Source organism: Haliaeetus leucocephalus, unplaced genomic scaffold (assembly GCF_000737465.1).
Source record: "Haliaeetus leucocephalus isolate CR32 unplaced genomic scaffold, Haliaeetus_leucocephalus-4.0 Scaffold306, whole genome shotgun sequence".
NCBI lineage: Eukaryota > Metazoa > Chordata > Aves > Accipitriformes > Accipitridae > Haliaeetus > Haliaeetus leucocephalus.
In genome coordinates, this window is record NW_010972742.1 from 3,346,221 (window position 1) to 3,353,441 (window position 7,221).

General features: G+C 44.5%; 1 protein-coding gene across 5 annotated transcripts in view; it reads left to right on the plus strand.

The window, feature by feature from the left end:
- The first annotated feature begins 758 nt into the window (after positions 1–758).
- BRD3 (bromodomain containing 3) overlaps positions 759–7,221 on the plus strand; it is a 45,721-nt gene continuing 39,258 nt past the window's right edge. For 3 of the 5 annotated variants that reach the window (XM_010570813.1, XM_010570817.1, XM_010570819.1), the window contains exon 1: positions 7,205–7,221. This exon is cut by the window's right edge and continues 232 nt beyond it. The gene's annotated coding sequence lies outside the window, so the exon portion shown is untranslated. Of the gene's footprint in view, positions 904–5,910; positions 5,930–7,204 lie in introns of those variants that run through there. The other 2 variants (XM_010570814.1, XM_010570815.1) reach the window with 2 other exon arrangements.

Sequence of the window (7,221 nt, forward strand, 5' to 3'; positions counted from 1 at the left end):
TGCTATTTTTATATATATGTATAAAATACATGTATATGTATGTATAAAAATGCTTATCCATACTGAATAATACCTCTCCAGAACATGAAAACTGTAGCCTCCACTAGAAATTAATCATAATCCTAAACAACCCCTTAGCCTTTAAGTGTCTGGGATTTTTTTTTAAACAAGTTTAAAGTATGATAAACTCCATTTGGCAAAGTACTCGGTCACGTGCTAGATTGGGTTTTTGACAGCATGGCGGTTGCAGAAAAAGGCAGCTCCGCAAGGAAGGGCATTTTTGGGGGACTGCATAACGTGAGTACCTGGGGGTTTGCATGGACAGACCGTTGTCTTTGGATGAAATTTAAGTTGTTGGTTATGAGTCATCTGTGAGGGTCTTTCTTGCTTCCCTGGCCATGCTGCCACAGCTGGGATCAGCAGGATGTGGTATCTGTCCAAATTCCCTTTCTGGAAAAGAGTGGGGCTTGGCAGGCTTCTCTCTCACAAAATCTTTCATTCCATGTGGTTCAGAATAGCCTGAACTTGGTGACCTGCCAAGTACACTGGAAAAGACACCTGTCTGAGGTTTTTTGGGGGGAAAGCAGCTTCCCATAATGATGAAAGGGGAAAAAAAGTCCATGAGTGGCTCAGATTTTATGGAATTGACTGCTTTCAGTGCTCTTGGGATCCCTTTGGATGGCTTTAAGGTTGTCAGGAACAGAGCTGAGGCTGTGGGTCCTGCTATGACTAACATATACAATTTTGTTACAGGTTCCACCGAGACCAGAACTAATCCAGTCCTGCAGATTTTATCCAAAGGACGTTAACGTTTTTGGAAAAGCTCCAACTAACTTCAGTACATGCTGGATCTGCTCTTTAGACCTGACTGCTGCAAACAAGCTTGTGCTTACATTTGTAATGGTGAGTAATAAGGCACTAAGCTTACAAGCTGTGTAAGCCCATGTTTATGTTTTGGCACAATTAGCCATCTCAGTTAGGACTTTTATTTGCTTGGGCCTCTCAGCAGACAGAGGAAGCGCAGAGCAGACTTACTGTGTGTTACGCGCTGCTCAAGAAACAGAGGGAGGAGGAACTTATGAGAGACCTGCTGCATCTTTTCGGCTTTTAAAGCATAGCTGATCTCTGACATATAGCTGTTTCTGTGTGGTTGCTAATATGCTGCTCTGTTTTTTTCTGAATCCCAGATACAGGGCATTCATATGTTTCTTCTGGGATTTAAAAACAAACACTGAACCTTTTCCAGGCTGGTATTTCTACCTCCCCCATTACAGTATGAACCTTGCTTGCATCACTGCCAACATTTCTTCATTTAAAACTGGGAAGTCTTACCCCAGTGGAGAACAGGTAGGATTTGATTCATTCTGCCCTGGCAGGGATGTGTACAAACACTTAGCCGGGGCACAAGGGGCCTGTGGAAGTTGAAGAACTTCTTTCAAAGTAAGATCATTGAACACTGCATGTATAGAGCTCCATGTTAGTAGAGACCTGTTAAGAAACAGTCCATGTTTTTGAAGAGAAGGTAGGACTTCACACAGGATTGGAGTCCAGCAATGTGCTATAGTGTATCATTCAAAGCAGATTCCCCCCCGTGCAAGTCACAGCCAAGTTAATGCATAAAGGCTGCTGATTTGAGAGCCCCAGACTGAATCGCACACGCTCTGACTGCCAGACGTGATGACAGCCTGCCTCTCCCAGCCACTTCAACTGGAGCAGCAGGTTCTCAGCACTTCTGTGAATCAGGAGCTTCATTCTTGGCTGGTGCAAATGGTTGCAACTCCAATGAAGGGACTGTTCAATACAATTAACTCATACCCCTGAGATAGCGAAATCTGAATATATTTATTAGTCATTGTAATTTAGAAATCAAGATGCTTGAAAGTGTTACTATTTGGTTAGAGCATCTCTTTACTATTCTGTCCAGTCTTTGTAAGAGGGCAGGAGGAAAATTAAGAAAACACACAGGAATCCATTAGGGCTTTAGACAGCTGAAATCTAGCGTGTTCTAGTATCTGTTAGTTTAAACTGCCAACTCAGTAGCACACACTATTCACAAGCTTGCTTACCTGTGCAAACCACTGTGTTAACAGCAGGTGCTAGGTCTCTACATCACACTGAATGTGTAACAAAACCATTTAGATGCAGCTAATTTCCAAAGAAACATATTTACTGTGGCCAAAGATATGTAGCCTTATTGGCTGGGCAGTTTCTCTTAACTTCTCAAATTCCATGGTCTTGTCCCTTTCTTCTCTCCCACAATGGTTTAGGCCTTTGCTCTGCTTCTTTCCAGACATATAAAACTTAGTCCACTGTATCCCAGCCTCCAGCTTATCCAAGTAATGCTTCTTGCTACATCTTGATAAAAGACACCAAGGTCAGACAGAACATTTTGGGCGCTCTTCATTCCCTTCCTCTCCATTGCAGGGGAAGCCAGTCATCTCTGTTTTTCTAGTTTGAGAACTGCCAGTCTGAAAGGACATTATTTAAATCCACTCTGGACCCTCCATTGGATATTGGCTGTATCCAGACCAGGATTTAGATCGTAATCAACACTTATATTTGCAGATGAACACTTACAAGATCCTTTGGGTCTTGGATAGCTCAGTTCTTTCCTTCCTTCCCATCAATTACCATAATGCTGTGCCTTTTGGGGGCTTGTAGACATCCTGGCTTCTGGGTTCCCTGTTTGGGGGCTCTGCTTACCCTCTTCCAGATGAAGAGTGAACACTGAAGAGACAAAGGTCCTACATGCACTGAATAGCCAGGGTGGCCTCACCAACTGGTGTGTCTGGGCTCTCAGAACTACAAAGTATGAGTCAGAAGAGCTGAGTCCCAGTTCTGGCTCTGCCCATGATTCTCTGCATCAACATATTCCCTCTCAGGTTCCTCAGCTGAAAAACAGGGCTCATAATATTTCCTTACCTACAAAAGCTGTTAGGAGGATTATTGCATTGTTGTGACTTCCACAGATGAAAGGTACTACAGAAGAACAAACTGCAATTATTGTTTCAAACCTCTGCCCTGGTCCTGTCATCCCTAACTTACTGAGTAACACTTACTCAACCGAGGAATTCCTGCCACTCCATTGAAGAAAATAATTAGTAAAGATGACTCTCTCTTGCAATAACAGCATTTATCCCCTTGTGTTCAACACCCTTCTCTCTGCCACTGGGATGATCAGAGTCATATAATCCCAGACATTTACTACACGCTCTTAAGCAATCTTCTATTTGGGCACTATTATTTCTTTATCCCAAACATGACTGTTATTGAATAAATTCTCTTTTTGTAATGTATAACGACATCCACTCTAGAGATAGCAGCTACTGGTAATAGGCTTTGCTGTGAGTCTGCTGATACGTGAAGTCTCTTGGAGCCCATGGTGGCTGATGGCTGACAAAATGGTCAGAATGGCCAAATTTGCCTGCCTTGAGGCGTGTGGAGCTTGCATCAGCCTCTCATGTGCATGTAAATGTCCAGCATGCCTACAGATGTGCCCAGAGATGGAGGTCAGAATGCACTGGTGGTGCACTATTCATACCCCTTCTGTAGCCTTCTTGACTTGTAATCCCTTGGTAATTCCCAAGTACAAGTACTAACAAAGAGCTCCCTTGCAACGGGGAACTATGGTTTTGATGGTGAAACAGGCACTGAATGGTGAGGTAAAGAATCAGAAGCTTACAGTTAGTACCTATAGCAAAGGTCAGAAAAATTGGTGCTCTGGGTTAGTGTTCCCCGCAGTCCCTGATTACTATTAAATACTGTTGGGTGCAGTCATGCAAGGCACTGAGAGTGGCCAGTTCTCACAAAACTCATTGGTCCCACAGAGACAAGTATCTCCTTTTTCTGCTTCCATCCACCCTTGTTTTCAAAGACTCAAGTCCTACCCTGGACACCAAGAGCATAGAAGCAAAAAGTATCAGTGTTTAACAGCCCTGAAAACTGCTCTGGTTTTGCATAAATAAGTTTTTTCTTGTCAAAGCCTATGCACAAAGCTTCCTAGAAGGATGTATGTACCACTGTGCATTAAGGGTTAAAAGTAGTGTAATGGCAAGGAATAAATACACTGCAGGTGTTAGTTAACAAGGTACTAATTGGGTAACTGGAGGTGCAAGGTAAGAGACCACAGAGACTAATCAGAAGGCTTTGGGTGAATCTAGGATGCTCCTCTGAGCTTGGGAAGGAGGAAGGAAAAAGCTACTGCTGTAGCCTTGCATTTTATGGACAAGCTGGCGTTAAGGCATCCCAGAACAGGCGACTGCTACATCTTGTGTGTGAAACTAATATGACAAAATCAGTTCAGAAATTCATTTAAAGATTACAACTATCTTTTCCTCAGTCTAAGTGCTTTTACTTTGGGCTATGTAACTTGTGCTTGAATCATTCTGATTTGATTTCACTGTACTTCCTATGGGGCTTATTCAAACTGAGTCAGCCTGCGCCTCTTTGGCTAAACCATTATCTAAACTCACTGCTTTGCATAAAGGCAGCTTTAAGGATCCCTAGAATATGTTTGCTTTCCTAATCCCTTGGAGGTTGCAGCTGGATTCTTTGAGTGCAAGTTTGCAGACCTACAGGTAGGTGTGTGAGTGACTGGTATGTTCCAGGTTGAAAGCCGATACTGGTGAAATCTCTGGGGACAGTTTCCCACGTGAATTGTTTTGCCTGCTCAGCCTGATGCATAATGAACGTAACAATTTGGGATTAAACTGTTTTACACCCACCCTGGGTGAGATAAGGAAGTAAAGGTGTAGTTGGAGACTGCTTTTGGGTTGCAGTTTTGTTGCACCCTCCATCGCCAAGCTGCTCTTGAAAGTGGATTTGCAGTGAGGATCAAACTCCAATTTTTAACTTGTGCATATTAACTGTGAGGTGACTCTGCCCTGCCACCTTGAAGGGCTTTATGCTTTCACAGGGACCCTCCTCACTTCTCTTGTCTCTGCCTTTTTGCCTGCACTCCCCCATTTTGCTCAGCCCTCCTCTTGCGCTCTCTGCATGTTACTGAGGTTGCTGGACACTTTGCATTATGACACCCCCCTGTTCAGTTGCTTAGAGGTCTGCCAAGTCTTACGTTTCAGCCAACACACTTTTTTGTTGCAGGAGTTTGTCTCAAACTAAAATATAAATGCATTTAAAAATCAAACTTTCAGATTATGGTTCAGCTGAAAATGAGTCTTTTAGAGTCAAAGGCATACATTTTCCCAAGTGCTCATAATGAATACTCAGCTGATTACTCCCTGCCGCCTCCCTTGGAAAGCTTTGGCCTGCCAACTTTTCCCAGCCCCCATGCCTAGAGCAGCAGCAGTTTTCATTTAGGGGCTCTTTGGTCATGCTCATGATTTGGTATCTGTGTATGTTACGGCATTCATAAATTTATACCCTGCTTATCCATGTGGATCTGGCATGTACTGGAGCTGGACAGTGCGTTCAAAAGAACTGACCTGGTACTCTTCAGCTGTCAAATGCTTTGACACATGTACTCTTTTAGAATTGTCTTGAAAATGGGAATACAGCGGAATGATGGTAAAAAGTGCCCAGTGCTCAAAATCCAATCCTCTACACCCCCGATATCTGGTATCCCGGACATTTGTAGGCAGGGCAGAGCTCAGGTGGTGTTTCAAAGGGATTTCCTCGCACAGTCCGGCAATGTGGAACATATGACAACCAGACGCGGGGCAGGTTTAGTGAACACCAGCTTGCGAACTGTGGCTCTTCCCCTTAAGAATACCCAGAATGTACCTTTTTCTTACTGCTTGCATGCTCCGTGTTCCTGCAGAGACCATGTGCTCTGGGTGTGGAGAGTGGCTTTCGGGTACCTGATGGTCAAGTCAAAAAGGTTGAGTTGCAGGAAGGAAGCCCAAGTCACGCACTGACTAAGTGTGGGTTTTGGCTGTGGATGCAGATGCAACTTCAAATGCTGCCTTACAAAGTAAGTATGTCCAAGAGCGGTACGGCTGTGAGTGAGTTTCTAGTTCCTGACTTCGCACAAGCCTTGAAGTTGAGTGCAAAGAAGCACTTTATCTTGGGTTTGACTAGGGCTTATGCACAACTTTGGTTTCATCCTGAGGCAGGCACAAGCCTGGCTAGGTGGAATTTTCCCAAGCATCTGTCCTCTTGCCTGTACAAAACCCAATCTTTCTGATTATATTGTACCTCCTGAGAAATTTTGGTCCCATTGGTCACATTTTTCAAAAGCTAATCTTCTGGAAATAAGGTCTTCCAGTAAAACTGCCTTCACCTTATAGTTACAATAAACTGACTTATTAATTGGCATCACCGCGTGGCTGCCTATAACAGGCAGGGTGGCAGCCTCTGCTGGCATATGTGTCCACAGAGAAATCCTGTAACTAGTTCTCATTTTATGTTGGTGCTCAAATGTTTCCTCTGGACTCATTTATTTTCCAACAGTTCTAATTTTTTTTTTTCTTTTTGTGCTGCAGCAATTGAATCATATTTGGAGTTGTAACAATCTTTTTTTGTTGTTTTAACTCCTGTTTGCATTCGTACATTTGCTTCAGGGTATAGGCATTTGGAAGTGTTTGTGACAGTGCTCATGTTTGTTGATGCTCTTATGGTGGGTGTGTTTGTAAAATTCATATTCTATAGATTAATTTTTGTTGGTTTTGGCAGTTGACGATATTATGAAATGCAGTAACCAGTGCAAACTACATTAGGTTGTGGGTTTTCTTGATGGATTTTTTTTTTTTTGCCACTTACTACTACAGCTTGCATTGGCGGCGTTCTATTTTTATTGCAGCTCGTATTAGTTGTTGCGTAATAAATGTGAGAGCGCATTACCCAATGCAAACCGCGATTTAAAAAAAAAAGAGGGGGGGAGAGCAAGCCAGCTCCCGCAGTTGTGATTTAAAACTCGGTCTCCTGCAGCACGCGTGACCCTGCGTGGGTTTCAGCCGCGGAGCTCAGGGGGACCCGCACCTCCCCAGTTGCACTTTTAAGGGCTCTTGTTGTACCTCTAGAGCCCGAGAGGCGCGACAGCGGGCAGAGGGGGGAAGCCAGGATCTTCCCCGGCAATATCTGCTCGGGGGGGACCCGCCAACCACCACCTCCCGGCGGGTTTCTATCGCTGTCCCCCCCCCCGAAACCAAGCGAGGCTTTTTCCCCACCGGGGGGAGCGTCTTTACCCACCCCCGCCGCCCGCTGACCGGGGCATCACCCCTGCCGTTTCTCTCCCCTGCCCGCCGGTCCGGGGAGGGAGCGGGG